We start from the raw sequence: 12,712 nt of genomic DNA, 5'->3' as shown, positions 1-12,712 counted from the left end.
CGGTGGCTGCGCTGAGTCTTCCTGCAGCGATCGCGGGCTCGGGTCCGGTTTCTACCTCGCATCGGGCGCTGCCGGCTGGCGAAATGGCCAGTTCTCCCGTGACCCGGGATTTCATGAGGCTTTGCAGCACTTAATAAAAGCTGCCAGCACAGAACCACGCCGTGATCCCCCAAGCATGTGTAGACGTGCAGTGGGGAGGCCCGCAACTTCCAACATGTAAGACAGCTGGGCATCATGGAAGTTGTAGGTCCCCACCACTCCGTCTAGCTTGGCATAAGGGATTGCAGCCTGGATCTAGGAATGATAAACCCTTTTAGAGACAATGGGGCATCTGAGCTCTTGGTCCCTAAGAGCAACTAGGGAGAAAGAATTGCAGGCACGTAGTGTAATTCTTTGCACGCCTGCTGGGTCAGAACTGAGAAGTAAGATGGGTTGAATTTAGGGAAGCTGACTCCCTGGGATTATGTGTGTGCAAACAAGAACGGAATTGTTCTGTTAGTTGTTGGTACCAGACAGTGCAGAGTTATGTTAAGAGTGAGAATGTCTACCCCGATACATACTTGGTACTATTATTATTAGCAAAGCAACATTAACAAAAATCAGGCAGATCAGTGCACAAGCAACACACAATAAAACAATATTTCATTTAAAATCAGATTGGTTTTAAATCTGATTGACTAATATCATTAGTCTAAGGGAAGACTCGGCAAGGGGCGGCATAGAAATGTTATAATAATAATAATAATAATAATAATAAAAGACTGGTAGGCAGGCAACAGGTTTGTTTGAAAAGGATGTGGTTTGGAAATTAAACATTCAGGACTCTGTCCAGCAATGCAGCATGTTAGGTGTTATTCAAGAAGTTTGGGGAAAATAATTTTTCAGTATCATAATACTGCACTAAGAATGAAATTAATTAGCAGTTCTACATATGTAGATTCTAAAGAAGAAATTGAAAACTTTTATGCAAGTGCTCAAGAGGAAATCACTAATACACCGAAACAAAATATGCTGGTAATGATAGATGACTGGAACACAAAAAAATAGAAAACAAAGCAAATTCAGATGTTGTGGGAGAATTTGGCCCAGGGGTTAGAAAAAAGAGAACAACTTATAGAATTCTGTGAAGCTTACCATCTGTTTATTAAAAATACATACTAAAGGCAACCGATCAGATGGCTGTACACCAGATGGACAGTACAGAAATCAAATAGACTATAAAATTGGAAGTAAGAGATGACGAAACTATATTTTCAATGCCAAAACAAGGCCAGGAGCAGATTGTTCTTGTGGCCATGAAGTATAAAAATAAAAATCAGCATAAATCTGAAAAAGATCACTCGCTGAAGCATAGTGCCAAAATACAAGTTGTTTAACTGAGGAATGTAAAGTCCACATAAAGAACAGCTTTGCATTACTGAACTCACCTGGCAGTGAACCAGAAGAACTGTGGAATGAAAGCAGAGACATTATTAGGGAAATTTATTGCAAAAAGAAAATTCCTGTAGCAACAAAAGGTGGGGGAGGGAGCCTAAATGGATGGCAGAAGGAACACTCACAATTGGGAAGGATAGGTGAGACGCAAAAGCAAAAAGTAACAGAAATAGGATCAGAATCCTGAATGTAACTTTTTAAGTGATTGCTATGCAGAGACAGAAGCAACTGTTGCAAGTTTAAAGAAAGAAAGGCAACAAGTAGAGGAAATAAAAGAGGAAAAACAAGAGACCTCTTAGAAATCAAAAGGGAATTCAAACCTAGATTAGGGATGCTGAAAGACAAACAGAGGGAAGGTGGAAAGAATGAATGGAAAAACTGCAGAAGAAAAGACTGCAGACTCGTTGAAAGAAGAATCCTCTGCTGTACAGGCCATTGAAGTGAAGGCTGTTCTGAAAGCACTTGGAAGGAATAAAGCATCCAGGGTTGATAGGATATCAATCGAACTAGTCCAAGCTGCAGAATCAGCCCAAATCCTAACAGAATATACTAACAAACATGAGAAATGTTCAATATACATTTCAGTCCCTAGGAATGGAAATGCAAGAGAGTGCAGCAACTAGAAAACCATTGCACTAATTTCCCATGCATGCAAAGTGGTAAGTTGTTGCAACAAGGCAGTATTTTTTAATTCATTTATTTCTATACTGCTCCACAGCTGAAGCTCTCTGGCCAGTTCTCTATATGGAAGTAGAAATGCCTTTGTTCAAACTGGACTCCAAAAAGGAAGAGGCACTCAGAACTATATTGCAAATATATGTGGGCTACTAGAGTATATAAAAGAATTGCAGGAGAATACAATTCTTATGTTTTATAGACTATAGCAAAGCCTTTGACTGTGGCTAATGTAAAGCTATAGATGTTCTGAAAGAAATTCTGAAAGACAATCTTACCATTTGATTGTCCCAATGTATAACCTATATTATGGACAAATGAGTTACCATTGGGGCAGAATGTAGAGAAACAATTTCCTATAGGCAAAGGCATCAGAAAAGTGTATTTTTATTTTCCTGTCTGCTTTCAATCTCTACACAGAACATCTAAGGAAATCTGAATTAGGATCAGAGGGAGGAATAGAAGATACATCAATAACTGAAGGTTTGCAGCTGATACCATATTACTTGCAGAAAGCAGCAATGAATTGAATGACTCCTGATAAACATGGAAGAAGAAAGTGAAAAAGCTGAGTATTAAGCAAACTGAAATCATGACTACTGAAGAATTGTACAAGTTTATTGTCAACAATGAAGGAACTGAAATCATCAATTCAAATGGAGTCTGCCCCCAAGAAATTAAAAAAAGACTGAGACTTGGAAGGGCAGCAATGAAAGAACTAGAAAATATCATTAAGCATAAGGACATCTCACTGGAGATCAAGGCCAAGATCAGCTAAGCTATTTTATTCCCAGTCACTGTGTATGGGTTTGAAAGCTGGAGAGTGAAGAAAGTTTACAGGAAGAAAATAGAGATTTCTGAAACATAGTACTGGACGAGAGCTTAGTAAAAAAGATGCTGGGCAGAGAGAAAGATCAATCAGTGGGTTCTAGATTAAACCAAGCCAGAACCTGAGAGTCGGTGTGATGTGCTGGTGAGAATGATGGACAGGCAGCAAGCAGAGTGTTCGAATCCTCACTTGCCCATAAAACTCCTTTTGGCCAGTCATGTACTCTCAGTCTAATTTACCTCACAGGGCAATTGTTGTGAGGATAAAATAAAGATATGTAAATAGAAATACTTCATAGCTTCATAGTAGCTGTATTAATAACAGATGTGCGGGCATTTCCTTGATGTTCATCACCTCAGATGGAGACCAGCTATAGCCTTCCACCCAGCAGCTCTCTCTGAAAACAGAGTTTCTACTTAAGTTTCACCAGACCTCTTGTCATTCATGAATTTGTATAATGCCATTTTAAAACTGTCTAAATTAAAACTATACTAAATTGGTAAATTTAGTATTGGTATTTTGTGGCAGGAAATTCCATCAATTAATTATTTGTTACAGATTTGGACACTTGTTTTACAAAGGTCTAAACCTAGAACCAAGATACTTAAGGGATCACCTGATCCTATAGCGGCCTGCTCAGTTGTTGCTGCACTATACCCTCCTGGTATCCAAGATTTTGGAAGTTTGTTCCATCATGTCTTGGAATAGGGCCTTCAGCAATTAGTAGCATCCCCTCTCTGGGACTCCCAAATTAGACAAGCACCAATTCTAGGTTTTTGGCACCTACAGAAAACATACATTTCCAAGGTACATTTGCAGTAAGATAATCATATCCTCAGTATAAGACTTTTTATACATCACAAATCTATTTGACATTCATTTTATAACTTGGAGACTAAAGCAGTGAAGGCCTGGCTGTTCACCACAGATGTTCTACCGTAGAATAGAGACATATCTATTAGGAAGTTGGAGGAAGAGAACTCATATGGAAGCAGCTGGTCTCCAAGGTATGTAGGTCCCAGGCCATTACAGCCTGGATTTATAGATCAGAGCTAGAAGAATCCCATTTGAAACTTGACTCTATTAGATGGACATGCTTTAGTTTCAAATGAAGTGCTCCACTCTACTAGGGTTGTTAGCAAGTTGATTTTGTTTGCATATGCACATGTGTGTTCAGCCTGCAGCTGGATTAAGTCAGCCCACTGTGACAGCTACTTGATGCCAAGTCGATTTCACTGGCCCATTGATTCCACACAGTTGAGAAGGATCTGCCAGTTCTGTGAACCGCTTCAACTCATTTTGACTACATTTCTCAATTTGCATTCCCAGCTCTGTTTTCTCATCCAATACTTTTTCATTTGGTTAGAATTTGGCAGCTGCTTAAGAGTGAAGTCAATGGCTGAATATGTATGCGGATTCCATTCTACACAGATTCAGCAGAAAGATACAGTTGTAGCTGTGATGATCCTTCTGTGCAGTCATTTATGTGCTCCATGTCTTCTTGGGCAGATGTACCTAATGCTCCTGTAGTGTGAGCCAATTCACATGACTAGTGTCTGAGAACATCCATATTGCATGAGAAATATTTGGCTGTCTGACTCCTTTGCTATAGAAGAATGTTATTGGTACATTGGAGAAATGGGTAGAAAAATCAGAAAACTACTTCAGCTGAAGCATAAGGTAGCCCTTAGCAACTCATATGTTGTATGTGCCCTGTTTTGAACTTAGCTTTAGACAATGGTGTGTGTGTGTGTGTTGAGCTGATGCTCTCAGTGGCCAGGTTATGGCACTTTATTTCTTGTACCGCTTTGTTCTCCTTCCACTGCAAGCCTGGCAGACTGGTGCTCGGAGGACACCATCTACACTGCAGTTCCCCAGATGACCCTGGAGACCAGTTCCTGCTCACCGCATCCTTTAAGTAACTAGTTTTGTGAGTGAGGATGCTGCCTAAGCCACTCCCTTTCTTTGACTACAGCCTGGGAACTAATTCCTTGTCTCTCTCTGACTGCTCACTTGCTCCTGGCCCACTTGGGTTGACAGCTGGTTCCTCTGGGCCATGGAACTGGACTGCCTGCAGCCTTATCCTTGACAAAGCCTGTCACTTCCAGATATAACTTTCAGAAAATTGAACACTGCATCACTTGTCAGTCTTGCTTCTTTCCTTATTCATCAGAGAGGCTTTCCTCTGTTTTCAGAGCAGCAGTATCATTTATATACCCATACTTCATCTTACAGCCCCATCTCATATCTTTCAAAACTCCCTTGGTAAAACTGCAGTTGTGTTAGGGATTTCCTGAAAGCAAGCCAGCTGACACCTTCCACGGTTGGGTCTTCTGACTCAAACTGATCACAAAGCAGACTTCAAAAAGGGTTTCAGAACTTGCACAGAGCAAAATAAAAATGTTTGAATGTAATGGATTGGTTTGTGCCCCCCACCCCAACCACTTGCACTGATCCAGAATTTGGTCTGAAAAAACAAGTTATGCTTTTCTGGTTTTTCCACTGTCTGCACTGTTTCACCACTAAATTTCTGTTCTATCTTGTGTCAAAGGTGATCCGAACAATGTGAATGCAAAGAATTGTCGTATGCATTTGATCTGTACTGTGAAGAGAACAGAACTATTCATATTAGCTTTTTATCCATTTCCAGTTTTAGCACTTGTCCACAGTGACACCTGAATAGCACACCTGTTCCTGAAATCATGGCTGAAGCTTCCACTTACCTCATTAGGCTGACAACAGTCTTTTCAACTGGAAGCTGAGAGCCGAGGATGGCTAATGAGATGCTCTCCAGGATGTACACCCTTTTCTCTGTGTATTATACATCGCTGTATAGAAGTTGAAAGGAATATTTGTGTAACCGTTACCCAGTAATTGCAAGTAAACACTGCAGCTGCATTGCATATGTTCCAACTGAGCCTGTCATCTTTGCATCCGAAAGCTTTTAATTGTGAGAGGCCTCTTGACAGAAGCCTCCCCTTTTTTTTGCTCTAACAGAGCAGATATATTTTCCTCTACAGTAGTAGAAGGTGGCATCTATGATTGATATCCCTTGGACTCCTCAAATAAAGATGCCTTAGCAGCTGGCCTGAACGACCACAACAATTGATAGCACTTAGAGCTGTGTCTCTTGACAGCAACTGGGATTTTGATTTCCTGTTTCCTTAGATACAGGATCACCTTTTATCATTTCAGCAAAGACTTGTTCTATAAACTGTGGGCACCATGCAACAAAAGTAAAGCTTTGTTGAGTATTGTCAATTTAAAGGGGAGTGTTGACTGTGTGCAGTTCTAATAGATATTTGTCTTTGTTACTCCATGTGTGTGTGCATGTACATGTGCATGTGTGCGTATCTGTGAGCAGCAAAGTTTGGAGACTGCAAGGCCTAGCACACACAGACTTTTGGTTTCTTGCAGGTGACAGCTAGGCCGTTCTTTGCGTGACTGAGCTCCCCTATTGCATTGTTCTTCCTATTCATCTGGATGGTATAATTCTTTATATTTCTCCGTCATTTTAGTATGTGGCAGAATGCTGGAAGTGTAGGAACCCTGTTTGATCATTTATGCCTCCAGAGAAGAATGGGGGCAGGTTTAGCTGGAAAGGATCTACCTTTGCTGCAACAGTGTCCACAAAGAGCAGGTATTGTACATTTTCCTCACAAGGATGAATGATGGGCATTCTGTAGTGTGGAAGAAAGCAAAATGAGGTCTAACTGAGATGGTACCTATCATTTTCAGGACAGTAGCCTATAAGGGGCATAGAAAAATAAGTCTCTTTAGGATGCCCCCAAAATGCCAAGCTGTTCTTGCCTGAAAATTCCTGCACTTGTTCATTTGACAAGTTTGCTTCCATCCAATTCTGCCAAAAATAAGTAAGTTATCAGCATTTCTCCTTTAAAAATTCAGAATCTAATGGTAGATAGCAAGGACTCCCCATACCAATTAAAAAAATCATCAGACATAATCCTGACCTACACCACACCTGCACTTTTGACAAAGAGAGAAACTTTTTTAAAAAAAATCCATGATAGCCAATGGGAGAAATAAACCATTCCAATTTTATCTAGGGTTTAGTACCAAGCCCATATGAGAACCCTCCAAATTTGATCCAAGCAGAATCAGGCCATTTTCTGAGTTAGGGTTCAATTCATAACTCAGGTCAGCACACACTTCTGTGCCATATGAGCCTATGACAGAATAATGGGGATTTTTGTGTAAGTAGATAATATTTATATACAGTTTTGAAAGAGTATTTAAAGTACTTCCCAGGCAATCGTGCATCAGTGCTAAAGGACAGTCACCTTTTTCACATTGTTCAGTCATCTCACGGGGCAGAGTGTAGCTTGCTCCTCTCTTACGGCAGAGGCAAGATTTGAACCCCCAGCTTCTTGACTAACCTCTCACACTCTTAGGATGCAAGTGGATACCCACCTCACTGAACATAAGTCTCACTGAATTCAGTAGGATTTACTTCTGAGCAGACAGGCATAGGATCATCCTGTTAGCTGCTTTGCTGCACCAGCACCACACTTGATGCACAGTCTGAGTGAACTGTGATTGGTCCTGAACTAATACGATGAACACACTCACAGTGCTTGCTGCGTGTCTGCTCTAGGCTCCCTGCAGCTCCACCCTCTTAGACACTCTTTTCCAGTGATGCCCCCTATGGCACATTCAGGGAAGGTGGCTAGAGCCAGCCCAGTCCGGCACGAAGTCCTGTCACCACCGGTTCAGGCATATGGGAATGGCTAGGGCAGGGGCTGAGATGGAACCACTGTTTGAGGCAGCTGTCACCCTCTGTGTAACAGTAGGGCCAGCTCCACCCTTTATGAACTATCGGAGACACTCACTTTTATGCTATATTTACCAGGAGGCATTCGGTTTATACGTGATCCCTGCAAGATGCCACAGGAGCACAAGGATGTTCCCTCGGCTCACTTGCAGCTAGTGCTAATCGGTCCACCTCCCTCCCTTTGACGTTATCATGAGCTGCTGCTCCCAAAGCCTCAGTGGCGAGAACATTTGTTGGCAATCTCTTTGAAGTCACTGCCTGAAGCCCACCCTTGCTTATCAGAACGGGCTTGTATCGCTCTTCACAGCTTGTAGCACTTCATGATGGCTTCCTGTAAAAGCTCTCCGCTTGGCTCACAAAGGAACGCTTTGTAGCACAAGTCCCCAAAAGATCCCTGCAGGCTTTTAAATTTTGCTTTAGAAGTGCCCCGTGACGGGGTGCATTCCATCCACTGTTCCTGTCAGAGCCATTCACCAGTCCTGGATGGAGGAAATCGAGAGGCGAAATTCTGGTCTTCCTGTCTGCATGCGGTGGACGCCCAGTTCTCTCTCTTGGCGCTGCAGTAGCTGCCATGGTGCCGTCTCTTTCTGATATCACAGTTTGGAGGAGATGACTAATTTTTTCATGATGACTGCTGACAAGTGAGATCTGTGATTGATTGGTCCCATGTATCCTCATCACTCTGCTCCCCGCCCAGGCTGTTTCCTTTCATGGCAGTTTTTGTTCTTCCTGCCACCAAGCCTTCCGAGGCTGGGATTTATTTTTGACTCTGGGTATGTGGAGCCTTCATTCTTCAAAGCAGCTCCCTGAGGACAATGACAGGAACTATCCCTTTGCCAGAAACTCTTTCCCCCCCGCTTATCTCTGTCTCTTTGCTGTTGCTGTGTCTTCCATCCTTCTAAAATGATGGCTTTTTTTCTTTCCAAACACCCAACTTAAAAGAAACACTTTCTGCATCACCTTCTCTGCCAAAGAGCAGCACTGGAACTGTTTCACTGCTGTTTGGAAAGTACCCTAGGACTTCCCGCCAAAGGGCATATCTCTCGATAGCTTTACTGACATTTGGCATTTCACCTTTGCACCAATGGAACAAAGGAAACACAAAGATGTGGCTAACAGAGCTGGCATCATGCGTAGGCAGGGGGTTGCGAAGGGTTCATATTCCAGGAGGGGCTCACTGACAAGAGTCATGGACCTGTTTCTTCTTTTATCAATGACAGAAAAGCAGAGCAGGAGCCATAGCAGCCGGCAGAAATGGTGGTGAGACAGTAGACTCACTAAGGTAAGGAGATCTATTGGGGGTATCGTTCCCAGGAGCACACAAAAACCTGGTGTCGGCAATGGTTGCCAACTGGCCAGCAAAGAACAGGACCAGTCACAGAAGCACTCACTGAAGTTCAATGCCTTTGTTTATGGTTGCCTCCTGAGAAATCCGTTTGAGTCAGAAGGGAATCTTTGATCTTATTTTGTCATTTTCATGCTCCACATTCATTTTGGACGTACCAGCTGCTATCACTAGTGACCAGATACTAGGTGGCATGAAGGTTACCCACTTCCATTTCCTGTAGAATGGCTTGGTAGCTGATTGCTATGTTTGGGTCACAAAATTATTTTTTCTCTGAATCCGATTGTGTGTTGCCTTCTTCCTGCTCTGGGTGATGCTGTATAGCTGTGGAAATATGGTATGTTTCCCACATAACTTATTAATTGCTATTGTGGTTGCCATGTGGAATGTGGTTGTCACAGCTGAGTTGTAGGCAGCTGTCCAAGGTAAGCTTGCGTATCCATGAAGTCAATATCCATGAACAAGCTAGAGGGTGGAGATGAGGCCTAAACAGGTATCTGCATCAAGGAGCAATCCAGAAGCTGGGTCTGAGGACCAGGCCATATGACAAACCAATGCTGGCAGAAGTCAGCTCTGTCACTATTCTGAAGTTATCCTTCTGAAGGAGGGTTAAGCAACTTTAGACTAAAGTTTTGGATAGCATTTGGGCTGGTCTTGCACATCCATCTTCTTTGCTTGAGCACTGTAGTACACAGTGGTGATCTGCCAGATGTGACTGCATTACCACAGATCTAACACCAAGGACAGAGCCAGGACTGTGGCTCTGCACCTGCAGGTAGCTTTGGCAGAGAGCTCTGTACCTGGCCCCATGCCTGTGGGTCCCAGTGGGCTTACTTGGTGGCAAGCAGCAGCACTGCTATCTGCAGCAGCTGACTGTGTCTGAGCTGTCATTTTAATTTGCCACAATGCCTCTTATGTAGCGCAGCTCTGGAGCCTTGCAGGAAATTAAAAGTGCAGCTCACCCCTAGCTACATGCCGTGGGATGCCCAGATCAGGTATTGGCACAGTGGTCGCTCCTGCCAGATGCAGGGAAACTCAGCAGCTGCCTGAGATGCTGCAGCTGGCTCCAAACTGAGCTTCCATTTCCCCTCAGAGACGTGTTTTGCATGGAATCAATTCACACCTTCAGCTGTTAGCGTGTGAGCAGAAGTACTTCCAAATGGGTTGCTCTGAGTGCTGCCTAGTGTCTGAACCCTGCGAACGAGGGAGGGTCATTGTACAATAAGAGCCTTGACTGGAAGAACTCCAAGTGAGGAGAAATCAAGTGCCATCCATGCATGCATGAAGGGGTCTTTGGTTTGCCAAGTGTCAAGTTCTCCTCTCCTTTTGTCTCATACCGCCAGCTATAAATTATTTGATTCTATTTTGTATGCCGCACAGTAGGGTGCCCTACCAAAGGGCATTTTAACTATGTTGACTAGCTGGCCAGGAAGAATTATAATTTCCCCTGTCAGGGTCCGGCTATGAAAGCCATTCTGAAGCTTTTGATGCAACATGCATCACATTTCAGGGGTTACTGCCGTGGATCGTGGCAGCTGCCCAACGTGCCCCTTAGCAACTGAAAAGGGGTGTCAGTGGATTTTCAAAATGTGAATGACGATAAACATGATCAGGAAAAAACAATGCCTTTATTAATACCGACCATTGTGTGCAATGGTATGCGCTTCTGGTGACACAAAGCTACCGAGTCATTGTTAAGAAGAACTTAAGGGAAGGGACAAGATTCTTTCAGAGAGAGGGTGTGGTGCTAAGTCTTATCTTTATCTTACTCCTCAGAAGATGAATGTGGAGGAAGCCCTTGCAGACTGATGAATCTAGCAGCTTTGTACGCTAATTAATTTGCACTGTAATCCTGTTCATGTCCCACTGAATTCAGTATGACTTGTTCTCAGATAAATGGGTACAGGACTGCAGTGAATTCCATAATTGTATGGGATCTGTGAAGGGGTACTTTTCTTGCCTGTCCTGAAATTTCAACCAGTCAGTGTCATTCGATGATCCCAGGTTTAGTATTATGAGAGATGAGAAAAACTTCTAAAATAAAAATGCCCCAAATGTAACCTTACTTTATAGTGGATTGCTGTAGCCCTTTGATCATTTTTGTACTCTTTTCTATAATTTTTCTAGCTATGCAATCTCCTGTGCAGTGGCCAGAATAGTATTCCAAGTTTGCTCACACCATAGCACTTACAGGATTACTGTAAAGATTTCTGATATAATGTATGGGAACCAGTTCAAGCACTTAGTAAAAGCACTAGCGTCCTTTGCAGTTACATACCCTGGAAATAACTTGCATTGTGTCATTTTTCATTCTAATTTTAAATTTTGTTTATTACCTCTTTTCTAGGAGCTTTGAAATAGGGTACATGGTTTTCTCTCCCCACCTCCACCTCACACAATGACCCTGTAAGGTAGGATAGGCTGACAGAAAGTGACTGGGCCAGGGGCTCTCAAGAAGCTTCATGGCTGAGTGATTATTTGAACCCTGGGCTCTCCTAGTTTGGCACTTTAATTACTGCTTTATGATTCTTATACCAGTAGAGTTTACAGCTATGAGTCTACACGGGCAAACTCCGTTTTGCAGACAAAATGTCATGCCCATTTTTCCTTTATACTTCCCAGCCCATCGTTCTCTGGAGAAGGCACAAAACTGATTTTCAGGAACAAATGCATTCCCTTGTATTGTACATGCTAATCATATTATTACCTTCCCAAGTGAAACACTAGATGCATCTTTGGCCCAGCGCTGTGTATAAATAGAATAATAGATCAGCAATCCAGTCATGCTCTGAAAATAAAATGTAGCCACTGTGCGACCTAAGAATGGGGCAATTGTAGAGGCGGTGGGTGTGTTACAGAAGTGGGCCCCCTATGCTCCAAAATACCCACATTGAGAAAGCAGGCTGCAGCCACGGGGCTAATTTGGGTGGGGATAAAAATGTGCAGAGGCTGAGGATACACAAACAGCCACGGGCAGGGGGACTGGCCAAACAGTCCAGGCCTATGCATCCTGTCAGAAGATCAAATGCAGTGGTTTTCAAACTGCCTTCCGGGGAACTTTGCTGTTCCACAGAATGTCATGGGCACGCCAGTTGCCTGCCATTAGTGTTCTTGCTTTCACTGCAGTGCACAGCCACAAGGCTGTAATATTGAGCAACGCCTACCTTGCCCTCTCATTTTGCGGTGGCCAATATTGGAAGCGGCAGCCCTGCACTCAGTCATCCTAGCCTACAAAATTCAGGGCTCCTCGAGCATGCAAGCTGATGTGAAAAGAGGCCCTCCAGGTTAGGAGATTTCAAAGGAGGAGAAGAGCCAGATAAGTCTTTTGCAGGATTTATCGCCTCCCAAGGATGATACAGAGGATAAGTGAATTGTCTCTGAAAAATAAGAGGCTGTTCCGCATTACTGCAACATTGTGGCTTGGAAAAACGAAGGCGAATATAGCCAAAGATGGATGGGAGCAACCAATCTCCTTTCTCTGAGGCTAGGAAATGTGTGTGTCTACCCTAGCAATGACCCATGTCTCCTGTGGGAGGCTTCTACATGAGGCTCTTGGAAGACTCCCGCGAGCTTGCCAGTTGGCACCGACTGCATCGCGCTTGTGTGCAAAGAACCCCACGGAAGCACCGGTTGCTGT

This window comes from Varanus komodoensis, unplaced genomic scaffold (genome assembly GCF_004798865.1).
Source record: "Varanus komodoensis strain SLA01 unplaced genomic scaffold, ASM479886v1 scaffold35, whole genome shotgun sequence".
Classification (NCBI taxonomy): domain Eukaryota; kingdom Metazoa; phylum Chordata; class Lepidosauria; order Squamata; family Varanidae; genus Varanus; species Varanus komodoensis.
The sequence above is the reverse complement of the archived record's forward strand: the minus strand, read 5'-3'. Positions refer to the sequence as shown.